At 34.6% G+C, this 21,117-nt stretch overlaps 1 long non-coding RNA gene across 1 annotated transcript in view; it reads right to left on the reverse strand.

Annotated features, from left to right (window-relative positions):
- Positions 1-19,551, reverse strand: part of LOC129505618 (uncharacterized) — a 78,046-nt gene extending 58,495 nt beyond the window's left edge. Inside the window, exons 1-2 of the long non-coding RNA XR_008663570.1 lie at positions 19,322-19,551; positions 18,285-18,349 (exon numbers count right to left, since the gene is read on the reverse strand). This is a non-coding gene — a long non-coding RNA (uncharacterized LOC129505618). The remainder of the gene's footprint in view (positions 1-18,284; positions 18,350-19,321) is intronic.
- Between the last annotated feature and the right edge of the window lie 1,566 nt (positions 19,552-21,117).

Genomic DNA, 21,117 nt, shown 5'->3' on the forward strand with positions numbered 1-21,117 from the left:
TGGATAGAAAAGCCTGAAACCACCCTCCACCCCACCCCTCCAAATGAATACATTCTGGCAATATTTTAGAATAGTATTTTCAGGCCAAATAAAAAAGGGGGGCAACTGGGGGTTGGGTGAAACCTAATCTTCTCCTCTCTTTTTCTCCTCTTATAAAACAGTTTCTATCTTATCGGTTAACTCCTAAATTAGACATGCTGTCATTGAAAAAGTCAAGTACCAGAGTTTGAGACCCTCTCTGCAAGTTGCTAGCTCTATTTCCTAGAGCAAGTCATTAAACTCTAAGCCTTAGGCCCATCAATTGTAAATGAAGTTTGTAAAAATATCAAAGACTTGTATGGATCAGAATGGCTTTTATATAAACCTGTAAAGCATTATAAAAATGAAAACTTTGCTTTTGCTATGTAACAGTCCTGTCACAAACCCTACCAATTGCATTGTGTGACTCTTAACTTACCAGTCATTATGATATTTTTTCTAGTTTTAATCAATAAACAATCAGATTCTTCACTGCTGCATTTTAAAAGTTATTACTGCTTTAGCTCATTATAATTGATAACATTTTTCTAATGATTATATGTGGTACATTCTTTGTGAAAAATAACCAGGCAAAAATAACTAAAGGTAAGACCTTGGTGTATGGCCAAGCTGTCATCATTGAGGATGGGCTTGGCTTGTGTGAAGAGAAGATGGTTGAATTACCAGATAGTCCAGGACAGAAATATATTGTCTGTGTGCCAGGTAGGTAGCAAAGAAATTAAAGCTCAGTGATATAACTAAGCATAGCTGTGGGAAACAAGGAAGAGGTGGACCAGATCCACCAGTTTCCAGGAAAGCTATTACAAAAGAGGAGATTAACATTAAAGAAAGGGTTAGAGGGGCCCCCTGGGCGGATCAGTGCATGAGCGTCTGCCTTTGGCTCAGTTCATGATCCCCCAGTCCTGGAATTGAGTCCCTTATCAGCCTCCCCATAGGAAGCCTGCTTCTCCCTCTGCATATGTCTCTGCCTCTCTCTCTGTGTCTCTCATAAATAAATAAATAAAATCTTAAAAAGAAGAAAGAAAGAAGAAAGAAAGAAAGAAAGAAAAGAAAAGAAAGAAAAGAAAGAAAAGAAAGAAAAGAAAGAAAGAAAGAAAGAAAAGAAAGAAAAGAAAAGAAAAGAAAAGAAAAGAAAAGAAAAGAAAGGGTTAGAGAGTCATGAGTGAGAAGGTAAAAATCACAATGTGGCCACATCTCTAAGTAGTGAAAATAGTGATCCATGGTTAAGATCCTGACCTATAGCTATTATGAAAGACAGATGGTCACAAGTTGACCTATACTTCCAACACTTACCAACAAAGTATAATTATACATTTTATTCTAAAGCTTCCCAGAACCTTTTTCTCACTAAAATTAATCTGAATTTCTTTGGCAGTAAGAAAATACAATGACTGGCTAGTTCAAGGTCATGCAGTCCTAGGAAAACCTAAGTAACAGATTTTTTATAATCATTTTTGATGTTTCTAAAAGAGATGAAGATAACTTTATCTCTTTCAAACATCTCTCTTCTTTTGAACACATTCTTCACATTGATTTAAACATCTGTAATCATGCTATATGTTGGCTTCTATCTTTAAAAAAATCTATTATCAGAAAAATGTTCCATTTAAATGTCAAAGTAGATGAAAATTTATTTTTGAAATAGGATCTCCTGTACTATTCCTTATTTCCATGATAAAATCACTTATCTTGAAGGGTCATGAACTCTTTTTATAAGAAAATAGTTCATGAGGACTCATGTCATCATCTGTGACCCATTATCTTTCTGAAAACATGCTATAAATGGAATAATACACTGACTACATTGTTTTGACTATAATGGATCATTTCAACTATTTTAAAAGGACATAAGGTATAGTATTATATTAATGAAAAATGTGCATGTGAATGAATTTCTTATAGCTTTTTAAAATAAAAATTAGCTCATTGTTTAAACAAAATAAATTTTACTTTTATATCTTCTCTCCAACAATTTCAATGTTAAAAATTATCAGTTTGATTTTCTTTTTATTGCGGACTTCAGGTTGATCCTTCTTTTAACTGAAATCCAAGGGTCTCCTCTGTGTTTACTTTTGCTCTTTGAGCTGTATATACTATCATTTTTATCATGGAAAATGGTCATGTTCTTTAATTGCATAAGTTTTTTTTTAAGATTTTATTTATTCATTCATGAGAGAGAGAGAGAGAGAGAGAGGAGAGGCAGAGACACAGGCACAGGGAGAAGCAGGCTCCATGCAGGGAGCCCGATGTGGGACTCAATCCCGGGACTCCAGGATCACATCCTGGGCCAAAGGCAGGTGTTAAACCACTGAGCCACCCAGGTGTCCGGAAGTTTAGACTAATGGTTCAAAATTACATTAACAAACTAATGATTTACCAAAAATAGTGATTTTCTCCCATAAGTAAAAAATGCATCTCCTTAGATCTTGAAAATGCATAATAAATTTACAGATGTTCAGGGAGAGAATGGAGCTGACCTAGGGAATGAAAATGTAGAACACCTATGAGATATGGATATGATGAATATGACAGAGTTTTTTTTAAAAAATGGAATTAAGAATGAAGAAAATCAGTCATGATACCAAATAGAGTAAATATGTATTATTCAAGAATTCCTAGGATATTAGAAGAGTGGAAATGTAGCCAGATGAAAAGGATGTTAGGATGTAGAAAATTTCTTGTCCTCTTATGAGGTACAGATTTTAAAATACATCTAAGGCCAAAGAGAAAAGAAAAATCACAAATTACAATTACACTATACATTGTTAAAATCCAGCATATTTGAGATATGTTCTTTCCTTTGTGATGCTGATATAGAAAATTGTCAATAAAATGTGGCAGAGCAGATCAGATGCAGAAATGTCTAAGGATATTTTAATAGTAGTTATTTCACAATAATGATATTATACTATCTTTTTATTTTTCTAAGTTTTTCCTAAAATTCCTATATGATTTTCCATAACATATACCCTTTTAAGTATAAGAATGGAGAGTTGTCCTGGGCAAAAGGTTGGTAGTACATTACTTATGTTTTTACAAATCAGTTCCTTTTCTAAACTTGTTTTGATATCTGAGAGCTAATATAACATTTTTCTCTATTAGATATAGCACTGAAAATGACTGTGTATAGGCAGCCAATTTAAACATTTATTCAGTTTATTCAGTAAATGTTTGCTGAACATCTACTATGTGCCAAGTATTATTCTATGTGCTAGGATGCAAAAATGAACAAATCAATAGAGATTATATAATGGTGGCAGGAAAGAGCTTCTGAACAAATGAGCAAGTCAAGTGCAGACAAGTGCTATGGAGAAAAGTAAATAGAATGACAGTGTAAAAAATATTTCACAGTAAAGAATAAGATACAATGAACAAATATATGCATATAAACTACCCTGCTACATGACACAGATGAAGCAAATGGGGAAAGTATGCAAAAGACAATAACATTTGAAAATTGGCCAACAAAATGGAAAAAAATGCTTTTTCTCTACACACAGTCTCTAATAGAGTCCAGATATGTTAATAATCTGAAATAGTATATAGAGTTGTGGGAAAAGACCTTCTTTCATGTAGTTTTCAATAGCACACATCTGTACAGAAGGATATCTGTACCAGGGTGTAGTTTATAATAATAAAAAATTAGAAATAATTTAAACACCCATAGGTAAGGGGGTAGATAAAATGTGGTACATATTTAAGATGAATGATATAATAAATATACATATATATACATACTATATATAACTACATCAATATATTTTATCCCAAAAACATTTTGAGTAAAAAGGAGACAAGTTGCAAAATGACCAGAATAGCTTGTTAACATTTTGTGATTTACATGCACACACCAAGCAAACAAACAAAACAATGCCATACGTGCCATACATTTTCTATAGATATATCTAGACAGAGGTAAAAGTTTCGTGCAGGTACTAGAATAACAAACTAAACATGGTAGTGACCTTTGGGGAATGTAAGGTGGACCAGAATTGGGAAACAGAGGTCAAACGGAATTCTAACTTTATCTGTAACATCCCACATTCCAAATTAGATAGACTATATATTCACACATGTGGTAAGCTGAAAATGTCTCCAGAGATATCAGAACCTATAAACACCACCTTATAAGACAAAGACTGTGCAGATATATTTGAATTAAGGATTCTGAGATGAGAAGATTATCCTGGATTATCTGGATGAATCCCAAAAGTAATCACAAATTTTCTTACGAGAGGTTGAGGGAGATATGACACAGAGGACAGAGCAATGTGAAGGTGGAGCAGAGAGATTTGAAAATGCTGCCCTTGAAGACTGGAGAGATGCAGCCATATGCCAAGGAATGCCAGAAGCCACCAGAAACTAGAAGCCAAGGATGCCTGGGTGACGCAGTTGGGTAAGTGTCTGCCTTCAAGTCAGGTCATGATCCCAGGGTCCTGGGATCAAGCCCTGAATCAGGCACTCTGCTCTGCAGGGAGCATGCTTCTCCCTCTCCTGCTCCCCCTGCTTGTGCTTGCTCTCTCTCTCTCTCTCAAATAAATAAATAAAATCTTGAAAGAAAGAAAGAAACTGGAAGCCAAGAAATGAATCCTTCCAAGGAGTGTCCCTGCCAATGTCATGGCCCAATGAAATTGATTTCTGACTTAGACCCTCTAGAACTATGAGAGGATAAATTTCTGTTGTTTTAAGTTACCCAGTTTGTGGCAATTTGTTACAGCATCCACAGAAAACTAATAATATCTGCACTTATATAATCTTTTTCAAGAGTACACATGGGGAAAAGGTTGTTAATAACTATTATTTCTGGTTCATGGGTTGTAGGCAATTACTACTTTCTTCCTTTTCTGAATTTTTCAAATTTAAAATAAAGGAAAAGGACAACAATAAATATCAGGAGAAGGAGAATGAAAAAGAGAGACATTCTAAGAAACCAAGAATTGGACCACTTACGCAGTTTTACTTTTAGAGCTAAAATTTCTCGATTAGGGTGTTAATTACAGCATATTAGTTTAAAGATTATATACTTCTCTAAAATGGACTAATGTCACTAAAGCAAATGGCCATTCCCTTTAATTTGGTTCATACACAATTTCAAAGCCTTTGGTGTATCTTGGAGAAAATCTAGGTTGTCTGGAATACTCTTAGATCCCTTGATTGTTTTTAACACCTTGGAATTAGCATTACACCATTAACCCAGCTTGGCCTAGGGGCTTCCAAATCACAGCAAGTCCTTAGCCTCTATCTAATACAGAACCTCGAACCTTGTGTGAATAACCACAAAGAAATGACCAGTGACTGTCCACATTTAGTCCATATTAGTAGTCTTAAGGCTGGCTTATGCTTATCTGCAAGTATACAGTACCTACACCGGTGCCTGCTGCCACCCCTTAGTTTGCAGCTGCATCACTCTACTATTCATTGATAGTTTGAAATTAATTAATTTTCATAATGATTCAAAAATGTCCCAAGACTGCCTGATAAAGAGGGAAGCTTTCCTTTCCCACATCCCCTTTCATAATAGCCATTTGCCCCCTAACAAGGAAAGCCATAATTCTCTTCCCTCCTGAATCCTACTATGATATTTCCTCAGGAAATACCATAGCATAAAAAAAAAAGAAATACCATAGCATAAATAATCACCCAAGGACATGTAAACTAATTAGGGGAAATAGCCCTATATGCATCTCATTAAGAAATATATTACCAGTAAGGTTTATTTTTCTATTTACTATTCATTTATCATTTGTATATTCATAATAATCATGATGGTAATTTAATTCAGAAATGTTTTAGACTTACAGTTATATGGTCATAGGACATAAAAAGCTGAATCCCAATTTATATACATATTGTTATGACAAATAGGTGTGAGAGAATGCTTGTCTTAGTATAGGTCTACAGTAAGCAAGGCGCCTGGAGTGAAAACTCAGACTTTAATGAGGAGTATAAACCCTGGTCATCTGAACTAGGGAAAAGAACATAAAGGTAGAGAAGGGAGGAAACAAACATAAAGGAGGGACAGATTTGTTATACCCAGTACCAAGGAGACACAAGACTTGGAAGGAAAGTTATTTAACCCAACAACCTTGGCCATATCAAAGCAAAGGTTTATGTGTACTGGCAAGTACATACATTGAATCTTTCCAGAGCCAAGAGGCCTTAGACCTGAGACTTTTTAGCCATTCACCTCAATTTTATGTTACTTAAAAATACAAATCTCTGCTTTTTTTTATTTTATGTGTTTTGCTATTCTAAAAAGAAACTATAGGAAAGAAAACTCTAGTTTTACTCTTGCAAAACAATTCAGCTTCTTTACTTTACATTTTGATACCACAACCAAACTTCTCTGCCTTTAAAAGAACAAACAAACCAAATTTATAGCCTTTTAGGTGTTTAATTTAAGGATTTTGGAATACCAACTGTTTCATTAATCCTAAATTTTCCATTCAAGCATCCAAACATCTTGAATTATGAAGGGCATTTTCAACAGGAAGACAAATAATTACATTACCTTTAGCTTGGGCATCTGATCAAGGAGTTTCCTGTCCCATTTGGGCAAGAATTTCTATTCAGATTACCAGTCAGATAGATGACCCATTATCTTTTTAATCAAGCTAACAACTCTTCAATCATGGTTACAATGAAATCAAAAGAAATACAGAAACATACATTTTATAGGTGGGAAAGATGCAGGTCACAACACAGCAGAATTCACTGCTCTTTGTGAAAAGCTTCTCATTGCTTCTTTAACAACATAAAGTAAGTTAAAAACCACACTAAAATTCGCTTCAAATATAACTTTCAGACCTACAGCAGTACAGTGCCAGTCTATAATTTAATTCACAACCCATATTAGATATAAGGATCCTTAAATACCCTCAAATGTATATTAAAGGATACCTCCCCACCTTTCTTTGGTTTCACTGATTCTTTTTTTTTCTGAGACACTACATCTAGGACATTTTATATTTGTTACGAGATTATATAAATTGTGTCTCTCTAGCAGTTCTAGTTAGAATACAAATACTCTTTTAGTTCCTACATTGCTAGACCAAGAAAATAACTATAAGAAAGTTCTTCCCCTCTTGAAGATTGTCTCCCTAGCCCTACAGAAGCTGAACTGGGAATTTGATAAGGAGTGGCCTGCAGATCAATAAGGTGGTAGAATGAAACTGTTTGGGTGATTCTCTAAATGTTTCAACACTCTAGTGTCAAGAGATAAGCCAAGAGGCTATTTCTCTACCTCTTAGCCCTTAACTAATTCTTTATGCCAAGGATCCTGTGTCCTGGTTTTCATTGAAAGGTTGTTTAAAAATCCAGAGATGACTGTTTTCTTTTCTAGATGAAATGCTTTAAATTGTTATTTAAATAAATATTGTTATTATCCAAGTAAAATAGTCATTCAGGTAATTCTTATCTTTGAAAAAGGATTTATCAAGGACAAAAGTTCCCTCTTTTTTGTTGAAAAGCTGAACAATTTTCTACTGTGTTTCCTTTTAAGTGGAGGCCTCTCAGTAATGTCCAACCCTCAATAATAAAACTCTGGGGTGGACCCATCAGCTCTGGGTACATCATTATTTTTCAGGATGATTGGTGATTAACAAATGCATTATATCATCAACTTGCATTTAGTAAGTGCCCAAATGAACATAATATTATGCTGCATTCTGTATGAGGCAAGTTAAACCGACACAATCCCTACCCTTTAGGAGGAAATTATTCATATTTATCAGATAGCAGCATGATGTAATCCGTGGAGCATTGAATAAGAGCACATTTTATTCATGAGAATCACTAACTGATACATATCTTTAGGTATCCCCTAGAAAAGCAATATCAAGAACTAGAGGAGTTACTTGTATCTTTTGCCTATGTATTCAGATAATGACTCTAAATCTCTGCTTCATGTCACTAAGGAATAATCTAGCCACCATAAAATAAATTTTAGGGAAATTTCTATTTCATCCAGTTAATCATTAAGCTGGTTATTGCAGAGATTCTCAAAGAGTAGCAAACTTATAATTGCCTAAAAATAAGTTTAGGTGGTACATGAAAGAAAATTTTAATAGTAATATATTTATAGGAATGTATATTAGAAGTAATTTATATATCACTCCATAAATTTTTATTTAAAATTTTGATATAAAATATCCTTTTAGATATTTTAGTTTTGTATTAAAATATATTAAATAGTGTGCAGATATGGAAATAGTCATTAAGGTAGAAAGGAAGAAAATGAGCTTCGGGAAACATTAAGTTAGAGTATGAGCTTAGTATGCAAATAGAAGGATTTCTTTCTATTTTTAAAAGTGTAAAATACCAAAATGGTCGGTTGGCTTTTCACATAAAATTCTAGTTTTCAGTTGTGATGTCCTGGTTTTTTTGTAGAATCAAAATAGAATTAAAATACTATGTAAGAGACTATAAACACATCAACAAAACCTATCAAAACTATTCATCAATTAATTTAAAACTTACATGCTAATAAAACAGAAATCATTCTAGTTACAGTAAATAAAATATAATAAATAATTAGGAATAAATTTGGCAAAAGAAGTAGATTGTGTACTGAAAACTAAAACTAGAAAACATCATTGAGACAAATTAAAAACCTAAACCATAAAAAGATAGTTCATGGGTTGGAACCCTTAATATTGTTAAGATGTAGTACTCTCCAAATTGACCTACAGAATCAATGCAATTCTTAGGAAAATCTCAACTGATCCTATTGAATAAGTGGATGAGCTGATTTTAAAATTCATATGGAAATGTAAGAGACCCAGGATAATCAAAATAATCTTGGAAAAGAACTTAGAGAGAACACACACTTCCTGATTTTAAAACACATACAAATCTATAATAATCAAGGTGCCTGACTACTGGCCCTCCCCACTAACAAAAGCCTCTCAGGGGACAAGACACAGAGCGCTCTGCTGGTCAGTACCCCTGCAGCCCCAGCGAATGCACTGTAGGTTGGCATCTGGTCTGACGGTTGATACTGCTCAGCTACAAGCTCATGACAGCCCCAGAATGGCCTCTTAACAGCACAGGAACCAAAATCAGCCCACAACAAGCAAAGTGGGCCACTGCAGCCAAATGGACTGAAGGCAAATGAGGTTCAGCCACAACAGTAGGGGGTATGCAATACACATAAGAGGCACCCTTGAATTGCCTGGTTCTGGTGAACAGAGGACATTGTGCTACTTGATACACAGGATCTCTTCTTCATTAGGTCACTACCTTCAAGAGCAGAAGCTGTAGCCAATTTTCCTAACACATAAAAACAAACAAAGAGAGTTAGAGAAAATGAGGAGACAAACTCATATGTTCCAAATGAAAGAATAAAAGCCATAGCAAAAGAGCTAAATGACACAGAGATAAGCATCATAAAGAATTTCATAGTAATGGTCATAAAGATACTTACTGGACTTAAGAAAAGAGTGGAGGATCTCAGTGAGAGTTTCAACAAAGAAAAATATAAAAAAAGAATCAATCAAAGATGAACTCAATAACTGAAATTAAAAATGCAGTAAAAAGAATCAATAGTAGATTAGAGGAAGCAAAGGAACAGAGCAGTGAGCTGGAAGATAGAGTACTGGAATATGACCAAGCTGAACAATAGAAAGAAAAAAGAATTTAAAAATATTAGAATAGGTTAACAAAACTCAGTGACAACATCAAGCATAACATTCACACTATAGGGACCCCAGATGGAGAGGAAAGTTAAGAGGGGGAGGAAATTTTATTTGAAGAAATAATAGCTGAAAACTTCCCTAATCTGGGGAAAGAAACAGAAATCCAGATCAAGAAAGCAGAGAGCCCACAACAAAATTAACCCGAGGTCCACACCAAGACACATACTAATTAAAATGCCAAAAAGTAGAGATAGTATTTAAAAGCAGCAAGAGAAAAAAAATTGCATACAAGAGAAACTCGATATGGCTACAAGATGATTTTTCAGCAGAAAATTTGCAGGCCAGAAGAGAGTGGTATGATATATTCAAAGTACTGAAAGGAAAAAACTTGCAACCAAGAATACTATTCTCAGCAAGGCTATCACCCAAATAGAGAGATAAAGAGTTTCCCAGACAAACAAGTTAAAGGAGTTCATCACTGCTAAACCAGCCTTGTAAGAAATGTTAAAGGGAATTCTTTAAGTGGGAAGAAAAGGTCATTATCAGGAGCAAGAAAATTACAAAAGGAAAAGTTTTCAGATACATATATGAAAATAATTCACTTTCTGCTAGAATGGATAAACTTTAGACAAATAATATGAATACTGTTTTGCTGACAATGCTCTAAAATAATTAGCATCCATCATTGGCAAGGGGCACTGTGAGCAATAATGCATAGTGGCTAAGATATTAGATTGGGAGCCTGATTGCCTAGATCGAAATCCACCTCTCACTCACCACCTGTATGATCTTTGGCAAGTTACTTAATCTAAGTCTTAGTTTCTACATTTATAAAACAGGACTAATACAACCTCATAAGATTATTGTAAGGTGAGGATTAAATAATAATGTCAAGTGATTTGAGCAGCATCTGATGCATAGTGAGTATCCAGTAAATGCTATTATTATTTCCTGACCCTACCCAATGATTTATATGCCACTGTATTGATCTACTAAATCACAATAAATACTTGGGCTTATTTCCCATGCCTTATATACACCAGTATAATACATACTTAATTGCATAATGCACATTAATATAATGGATGTTACTGAAGTCTTATATTAACATAAAAAAATAAGGTAAATTCTCCGGTCATTAGTCTTCTTTTGAAAATTTTCCTGGCTATTTTAGCATGATTTTTTTCCTAAATGCAGTTTAAAAATCCCTTTTTTATCTTCAAATTCCAAAGCACAATGCTCTGAAAATAAGGCTTAAAATTGTACTTAACTATAGATGAATATGGACAGAAATGACATCCTGAAAGTACTGAGTCTTCCTATCTATGCATATGCTATTTCCTTTTATTTATTTTACCCTTTTAACCTCCCACATAAATAAATATAACCACAATAATCGAATTTTGTACTTTTATTCATACAGATCATGGAAGAGATAAAACTTTATCTGTGTGCACACATGTACATGTGTATTTGTGTATGTATGCATATATTCACATGTATGTGAATATTCACATATATGCACAAACACAATGAATTTACAAAAGAAATTCTATAGGAAATTCTAAAAATACATATTACAATAAAGTATTAATAAACATATCACTTCCAAACATGACTCCATTAAAGGGGGAAAGATTATTTAAAACATACTTATGAGGGGATCCCTGGGTGGCTCAGTGGTTTGGCACCTGCCTTCGGCCCAGGGCGTAATCCTGGAGTCCTGGGATCAAGTCCCACATCAGGCTCCTGCATGGAGCCTGCTTCTCCCTCTGCCTGGGTCCCTGCCTCTCTGTGTGCATGTGTCTCTCATGAATAAATAAATAAAATCTTTAAAATAAAATGTACTTATGAGTGTGTTCAACTAAAAATTAATCTCAATACTTTATAATTAAACTATGTATATTAATAACTTACAATGTGTGAAGAAATTACAAAAAAGACTTGTCTGCTAAACTGACAAATTATCATATACGTGTATCATATACACACACAAACACATCCAACTTTGTACTTTCTAATTGAGCTTATGAGGAGTTCACAAAAGTTATATGTGCCTTAGAGTTGTTAGATTTCACGACATTGGGATTTCTACTTGAAATACTTTGTTCACATTGGATAATCAATATGTACAGGGTGAATGGACACTATTTAACATTTTTCTTTACAAGATGAATGTTCATCATTAATCATTTCCCTTCCAGAAAGTCACCTTCTGATCTCTTGTTAGAGAGAAAACAAAAGGACAGCTTCTATGTTCCAGCACGTGGACTGAAACCAGCTCCACAGAAATAGTCTGAAGCCAGAGTCATACTGTCCAACTTCTATTCCATGATATAACAAATACAATGCTTAGCCCTAAAAAGTCCAGTAAGTCAAAATGGGGGATCAGGTGAAGTATAACACAAATCAATGGCAAAAACCCAAAAAGTACATCTGAAACAATACTGTAGACTAACCAGAGGCACACTAACCAGGAAGCTAAAGAAGATGTGGATCCTCTTATGTGCACAGGCCACCTCTGAAAGGCCAAGATGGGCCATATCAACATGATGACATGGTCATTTGTTTTATGATTGTGAAGATATTTTGTACTCTGATTCTTTAAGAAGCACCCTTCCCATATTACATAAACCACAGGCCCCACAAAACCCCAGTCAGCTCCAGCTCTTCACTCTTCTAAACATACTTTTTATGGTTCTTTTGGAGGTGAGGGAAGCTATTTTTTTCTACTAAATGTTAAGGAAATGCTATCTCTTAACTTTGTCAGCACATCTCTTGGATATCTCCATCCTGTCACCCTGATAAAGCAAAGGAAAGATGAAGAAACGGATGAATAAATTCCAACTAGTTTAAACTTCTAATTGAAAAGAGAAAAGAATAGTTTGTGAAGAAGGCTAATTTTATTTCACAGAATACTAGTGGCCAACAAATAATATTTGTGCACTCCAAAAAACATACTGACATTATAAACTCCTGGCTATGGAGAAAAAGATCAAGAAAGTCCTCATTGTATCATCATCCCCCTTTGTACTAAAACAGCTTCTTCCAGAAGCAAAGAAAGGAAAGGAGTGGGCAGTAGATGCCTCAGACTGTCCCCAAAGTTTTATTTTGGTTATGATTTCACATAGCAGGACTGATGAGAAAAATGCTAACATTAGTGAGGAAGCATAACTCTTTAATAAAATGACATCTGCTTGAAAGTCACCTTCAAGAATTCAACCTTTTCAAGTGTAAAAGCACTAAAAAACCTCAAAGCTTTCCTTCATAAGGTATAAATTGAGCAGAGTGTTTCTGGGGCGGGGGAAGAGCATAGCACATTTCTCATATCTTGCAAATGCAGGTGCAAAACGGGGAGAAAATTGTGGGAAACAAATGATACAAATAATGAAGCAAAAGATCACCAAACCTGAAACATTCTTGAATTGATACTCCTTAAACTTACATAGAACATAAGTTTTTGAACATTGCTTCTTCATTTTAAATTTATTTATGCACAACATGAACATATTAAAGAAATGCAATATCTAACATTGTTACATTCAGTAATTATTAGAGAGGTTTATTCGGCCACATGCTTATGCACTTCTATTCTCTTTGGTGCTAGCACAACTAGCTAGTCCAAATGTCTGTTATATGATGCTCATCAGGATTTCTAGGTCATCTACTTTGTCTCAATCAAGTGCAATGTTCTCTTCTTTATTTTAGCCACACTTAAAGCAATAATGTAGGAGTAGTGAAATGCCACTTCACTAAGGAGCTTTATTTTCATCTCAGATACTTTAGAGCAATTCATGTTCTTTATACGTGACCTGGTTTGGTTAATAGACAATTAGAAGTTATGACTAATGTTATACCCTTACTATTTACTTATTGTTCCTATGCCTTATTTCAAGTACATCTCAGTTGTAAAGCTGACTAGATGCATAGTAGGTTATAATATGTAAACACATTGTGATTTTTATATCAAAAATTTATATGACTAGTATTCTTCAATGATTAATCAAAGTAATTAAATACTTCAATCTTTGTTTTCAGAGCTTCCTTAACCCAAAAGAACTCACATATGGTGGTGGAGAATCCTTACTACCCTTTAACCATCCTCTCCCTCTTCCATAATTAAGGAACTTATGACATTTTAGTCAGACTTAAGGATGCACAGAAAATGAACTACATTTCTAGTCTCCCTTGTACCTTAAAGTGGCATATGACTAAATTCTAGCTAAGAACATGTAAGCAAAACCATTCTTTAAAAATAGCTGCTTCTTCTCTCTCCAAAAAGAGCTGGCTCACACCATTCAGTCCTTTTTACACCCATTTTTTCTTTCCTGCTTTTTAGAATGTGGATGGAGCCAATTTGGACCATGAGTAGACTTTGGGAATAGAAATCTATGTATTATAGAAAAAGATAGAAGGAATATGGTTCCTGAGGGATTTGTGGAACAGATTCCCCCTGTAGCTCTGCACTGTCCATTTTGGAATTTTATTGATATGTAAATAAATTGTTCTCTTTTTGGAAACACTGTTATTTTGGGTTTCTATTACTGGCAACTGAATATTATCATGTCTAATACATGATATTGCACCAGCTAATTTCCCTGGTCTTCAGTGCTAAATACTAAGATACTTCTCTATCATGTACATCCTCTTTAAAAGTCTCAGTATAGGAAAACATTTTTGTACACCACTTACAAGCTTTACAATGGCAATGAATTGCTATTTATGTCTGATATAAAATAATGCATATCTAAATTTACTGCAGCTAGCTACAGAAAAAGCGGAAAACAAAGCTAATTAAAAAGTTCCTTGGACCTTTTATGGGAAGCTAAACTCTGCATGTGACACTCTAATCAAGTATAAGTTCTTAAAATCTCTTTGTTATCAACTGGCCAATAATTTATCTACATCATAACTTTTGAGGAAAGGAATCAGACAGGAGCCTGTTATGGAACTTCAGATACTCTTGGCTGAATGACACCTTCAGAAAATAAAGAATAATAAGGCAAGTTTTCATATCTAGATCCAAACTCCAGATATGTTGGACTTCCTTGAGCTAATTTATGACCATGATAGAGTTTTATCAGTATAAATAAATGAAATAATTAGGCCCAAATTATGTCATGAAAAAAATAGTATGATTAGTTGAACCATTCATTCATTTATTCAATGAACATTTATTAAACTTCTTCTTTGTATAATTTCCCATGCTGATTTCTTCCTACACACAAATAAAATAACCCTCTGCCAGAACATCACATTTTTATATGTAAAGAGAAGTACTTGCTTCATCATTGTACTGGAAATTGTTATAACTTGCATTTTTTAATTAATAACTAAAAATAAATCAGTTTTAACAAGAGCTGTTAAGCCTAAGGTAATAGTATAGTGAGACTATTTAAACGATTCTGATTCATTTATCAAATAAAAATTGTAATAGTTGTACTACTGTTTCATAATTGTAGATAATTTAATGTATTAACTCATTTAGCAAGTATGGTTTTTGGGTTTTTTTTGTTTTTTTTGTTGTTGTTTTTAGCAAGTATGTTGACATGTGTACACACACTTCTGATTGACTACTCGGTGTTACATTTTATTAAGTTACAAAGAACATGTATTGAGTAAGACAATATTACTTCCCTCATATATAATGTGCAAATTGGAGAATGACTGACAAGGGTATTTCACTAGAATTAGATTGAAATAAAAAAGGACAGAGGCTTCAGGAGCAGAATGAAGAATTCAACTATAAAAGGGTAAATGTTAAGGCTTGACTAAAGGAGATCGAAGTAGGTAAAGATCTAAGTTAATAAAATCAACAAAGGCAGGCTGGAGTTGGCAAGTACCTTGGACCCTAATTAAAAATCAGGTAGATAGGCATCAGGGAGGACTTGAAACTATACTAGAAGACTGAGATGACCAATGAAAGATTCCGAGTAACACAACAGCAGAAACTCCAGCCAAAGAGCTTAGCAGCAAGGGCTCAGGTTCCTACTAGGAGACTAAGAGCAATAGGCATAAGCAATCAGCAGTAAAAATGGGGTTTATTGTTGAGTTGAGGAATCTGTGAGCCTAGAGCCCCCTATATGTTCAGATCAGGGCTAGAATTTGTCTCATTGCAAGAGTATGGTGTGAAACTTCAGAAACACTTGGCTGAATGATACCTTGAGAGAATAAAAAATAATAAGGCAATTCTTGATATAGAGATCCAAACTCTAGATATGTTAGGCTTCCTTGAGCTAATTTATAAATGTGATAGAGTTTTATCAGTACAAACTGATACTGATATCATTAAAGTTGCAAATTGTGATCCCTTAAAATCAAGAGGTAGGATAACCTAGTGGAGACCCTGATACAATATTCTTACTTTGGTAGAATTAAGTATTACTGATTAGTCTTGCATCTCACCAAGGAAAATGCATAATTTACATTATTTTTTTAATTTTTATTTATTTACAATAGTCACACACAGGGCGGGGCGGGGGGGAGAGAGGCAGAGACATAGGCAGAGGGAGAAGCAGGCTCCATGCACCAGGAGCCCGACGTGGGATTTGATCCCGGGTCTCCAGGATCACACCCTGAGCCAAAGGCAGGCGCTAAACCACTGTGCCACCCAGGGATCCCATAATTTACATTATATTATACATTATATTTATTATATACATTATACATATAATACACATTATATTATATATTATACATATATAAGTATATATATGTATATATATTATACATATAATATACATTATATTATACATTATAATTACATTATATAAGACATTTGGTTTCAAATGTGAGAATATGAAGTTTGCCCTTTAGGCCCTACATCTGATAGCCAAACCCTGAGAGGGAAAACCCAAGAGGTTGAGTCACCTTAAATCAAAACAGCCACTGTCGATGCTGCTATGAGAAAAAAGCAATCAGAACACAGAGATAGGCAGTATCTTAAGCTCCCTACATCAACATAGAGAGGGGCTCAGGTCTTTATGGACACCAAAAATTTGTGCCAAAATCTGTTTATTTAGCTTGATGTAGGACTGTAGCCTACTGAGTTTTCATAGAAATTTCTATCTTACCCAAATTTTACCTTCTCCTGAAATTCTATCATCTTTCAAACAAAATAGAATCCTGGTTTTTTAATTTAGATTGATAAAAAAAAGAAGCAGAGGTAGGGGTGTTTTTCAATCCACATATAGTTTAATATGTGAACTTTCATCAATGATATATGTGTGATTATCAACAGGTAAATCGTTCTGCTATCATGAGCATAAAAAATAGTAAAGTTTGAACAAACAATAGATAAAGAGATAATGCCATGTGAAAATCAAAGAGCAAAATTTCTAAAAGAAAGAAAGGAAGAAATCTAAAGTAAAGGGGTAAAATTACAAATGGGCTTTCAGACAAGCTGTAAGTACTCCAGGCCATGAAGGATGATTGAAGACTTGAATTAAAAACAGATTCAACCAACAAGAAACATATTTTGTAAGGAAGGACAGATGTAATGGCTTGAGGGGAAGAAAGGAAGTAAGCGATGGAGCAGGGAACATGAAAGAGTGACTCAGCTATGCAGTCACAGAAAGGTGATCAAGAGAAGATGAGGTTGAAAAGTACAAAACGAATAGAGACTGACTTTGCAAGTCAAGCAGGAAATTTCAAATTAATTTCAGGGTTCACTTAGACATTGTGAAATGGTAGCTGATACATAATAAACCCTCTCCTCTTCTTAAAATTCTTGAGATAGGAAGAGGGAAAGTTTGCAGGGAAATGAACAGGGAGAAATTCAAAGAAATTAACAGCTGTCTACACATAAGAAAGCACTAGTAGGAAAAAAAATTCAAGATGAGACAATTCATCAATCACCAAATTTAGTACCATCAGTATGCAAAGTACTGTGCTATGGAAGAATGACCTTAGTTCCACCTCTTAAAATATCATCTCATTCAAGCTCTTGGCTTCTTTGAGCAAAAGGATCTTTATCCAAAAGTGAGGATAACAACATATATTTAAAAGAATATTATCAGGACTAAATCCAATAAATTGTGGTAAATTGCTATGTAAATGATATGCATCATTGTTGAAAAAAATAGTAGCAGACATTTATTTCAGAGTATTTTTAATCAGAAGAGAAAAAATAAATAATCTGAAGAGAAAACTACTTAGACCAGTAGTCTTGTGCCCCAAGGGAAACAGTGAGGGAGCAGGAATTCATTCAAGGCAATCCAGCTAGAGTTCATGATTCTAAGATACTTGGGTATACTGCGTTAGCCCCTGATTTCAGGGAATTTGTAATCTAGTTTAGGGGAAAACATATGGAATATTGAATAATAAGATAACAAAAAGACATTATCATAAAGGAACCCATGATCCCATATTAGATGAATTTTAGAGACAGGGAGATTTGTGCTGGAATGTTCCTAGAACACCTCCTAGAAAAGACTTGGGTTATGCCTATAAGGATGACTGGAATTGGATAATCAGGATGAGGAATAAGAATAGAAGAAAACAGAAAAATAATGAGGCTAAAAATTTAAAGCACAGATATTCAGAGTACTGAGTCTGTTTATATTAAATAAAGAGCTAAAAAATGTAATATAAATTTTAAATGCTACTTACATTGCATTGAAATGGAAGAAACTGGCCACAAATGATGATACTGTTCCACCACAGAGGATGTAACTCTGAAAACAATTCATTACATTATTATTTGAGGGATGGCTAAAGTAAATGACTATGTGATACACTTATCAGAGACCAAAAATCAATGGAAGAAAATAAAAGCCAAAATAAACACAATAATAATTTTGTTAAAGGAATTATTTTCTATTTAGACAAAACAATACTATCAGGAAATAACCTAGTTTAAACATATTACTCCCTACTTTTCATGCTTACTTCAGATTTAAGCAAAAGTATATTGTTTAAAAACTGCTTGTTTTCATTGGCCTTGAAAGAAGTTAGGAAAAGAAAAATTTAATATTAAGAATTTTTAATGCTATTTGAAAAACTCCTAGACCTTATCACAACCTGGTCTTACGAAGTATAAAAACTGCATTGTACCATCTCTACTTATTTTGTGGGAGTTTTGAAAACACTGAATTGAAACTCAAAGTGGAATCACAAATATAAACATGCAAGAGAAAAGGAATCTGTGTTTAAATTAAAATTAAGCTGACAAAAGTTGCTTTCAGGGAACACAGATCTAGAACAAATTGTTGCTCTCTTCATCTCTCTCATTCTTCTTCTTTAGTCTTCCAGCTCCTGCCAGAAGTGCCAAATGTGAATGCTATGTCTGTTGAGTTAGAAGCATGAGAATATTGTTCAGGTGGTCCTTGGGCAACTTTTGGTAAGACCCTACCACATCATTACCAAAACTTTTCTTCCACTGAAGCATTTCTTATGAAAATACAAATAGTATCTGGCAGGAGTAATGCATTCCAGTATTAAAAGCATGATTAACATTTCATTACCAGCTTAGCTACCGATTTTCCTAGTAGGACTTATCTCCCTGGATGACTTACTTGAGAGAATGGGAAATTAGGGAAGACTCTGGCATGGCTTATATATTATTTAGGATTCTTTAGTAACAAGCAACAGAAACCAAACCTGGCTAGCATAAGTCAAAAGAAAACATAAAGATATGAGCAGCTTACATGCCATAAAGGAGAGCTGAAGAACAGGCTGGAAGAAGTGGAGCTAGACGACTCCAGAAGATCTTTCCAACTCCATGTGTCCACAAGTGCTCAGATATAAACAACAGTTACTACTTCACACAAGAGTCAATTCCCACAAGAGTAATTGATTTGCCTTATTCAAGTAGCTTACCTTACTCTTGACAACACTGGGGAAGGTCAGAGGAAGCATTTGGCAGGAAGAATTTCTTTGGTTTCTGTAGGAGAAAATAAAAGATTTGGATTTTCATCATGTCACTACTGCACACAACAAAAGAGTTTATTTGAAAAGAGCAAATCAGAGTACTACTAGGAAAGGGAATAGAATCTGGGCAGCCAATGAAATCAAATATCAAATAGCTACAATACAAAGTCTTTGTGAATGGTTCCCAAGTGAAGCAGCTCTGGACACCAAAAGTCAGTGTCCTAGAAAGAAATAACAGCTTTAAATGCATATTTATTCAACACATAAAACAGAAATTATTGAAACAATTCATTAATTATTGTTTGAGCAACAGCAAAAATGACTGAATATAGAATGTATTAACTAGACACCAAAAACCAGTAAAAATGTTATACCAAATAAAAATAACAGCATTAAAAAGAAATTTAATGGATACACTAAAAATATACAATTAGGTAAGAGCACAGGCCCTGGAGTGACCCTGAATAAGCTACTCAATCTCAAATAATTCATGTAACTATGTGTGCCACAAACACTGCTTTCATCCCAGAGACAAGCCAAAATTCTTGACAGTGGCATATGTAACATTTACAAGTCCCTGCATAAACCTGAGGAACACATGAGGTCACTTCTCTTTTAGGTTTCTCATTAATTGTTTAATATCATACTGTCTTTTTAGTAGGAAGTTTAGGATTTCCCTTTGGGCTCTTCCTTTCCCCGTTCCAAAATCCTTCTCTACGCAGTGGAAAAGAGGCTCATTCTGTCTTCTCCACTGAAGCAGAGAGGAAACTGATTCTGCCATTGTTTCTTTTTGGTATACAGTATTACTGTTGAAAGCTAGTTCAAGAGACTGTCAGACTGTGCATGTCCACTGGTGACATGCATCCCTGCTCAGGCAACCTCAGGTCATGAAGAGAGGATGAGCTCACTCATCCAGGGATAAACTCCACGGAGGTTGCCCCACACTTGGTTCCCAAACTTACACAGAGCTGTTTCCATTCTTTACCACATTAAAGACTAAAGACCTAGAATTACTGACCTTTTTTCCTCAGGATCTGAGAGTGTTTTGCTTTTATATTCTACGAACTCAAAAACTCAGATTACATCATCTTCCCCCTGACAGGGAGCATTCTCAAAAATTGTCCTAAGAAATGAAATCCTCAGTCTCTCCTAGGCATGACCACCCCTTTTCCCCACACACACTTCTGAAGGAGTCTACATTCAGTGTCTCTCCAATATGGTTCACTGGGCTATGGGAAACTCTCCAGCTGATTGTTAAATAATCACTTTTGACTTCTCTGTTCTTTGAAATCAAGTTTAAGCACAATTTTCTTATTCTATCTATAATGCCAAGTAATCCTCTTTTGTGAGCACAGGCTAAATCAGTTATATGAATTCTCTATTTGCTTCTCAATGCATGCAGGAAAAAGTATATGGCCTCTAAGGCCATACATGATCTGGCACACACTGTTCTGAAGCTTATCTCATACCATACATCCATTGCCCCAGTGACACTAGCCTTCACTTTCTTCCTTGAAGATGCTACATTCATGTCCTGCTCATTGCCTTGGACTTGGCACTCCCTTTTGTAGGC

This window comes from Nyctereutes procyonoides, unplaced genomic scaffold (genome assembly GCF_905146905.1).
Source record: "Nyctereutes procyonoides isolate TBG_1078 unplaced genomic scaffold, NYPRO_anot_genome, whole genome shotgun sequence".
In the NCBI taxonomy this organism is placed as follows: Eukaryota; Metazoa; Chordata; class Mammalia; order Carnivora; family Canidae; genus Nyctereutes; species Nyctereutes procyonoides.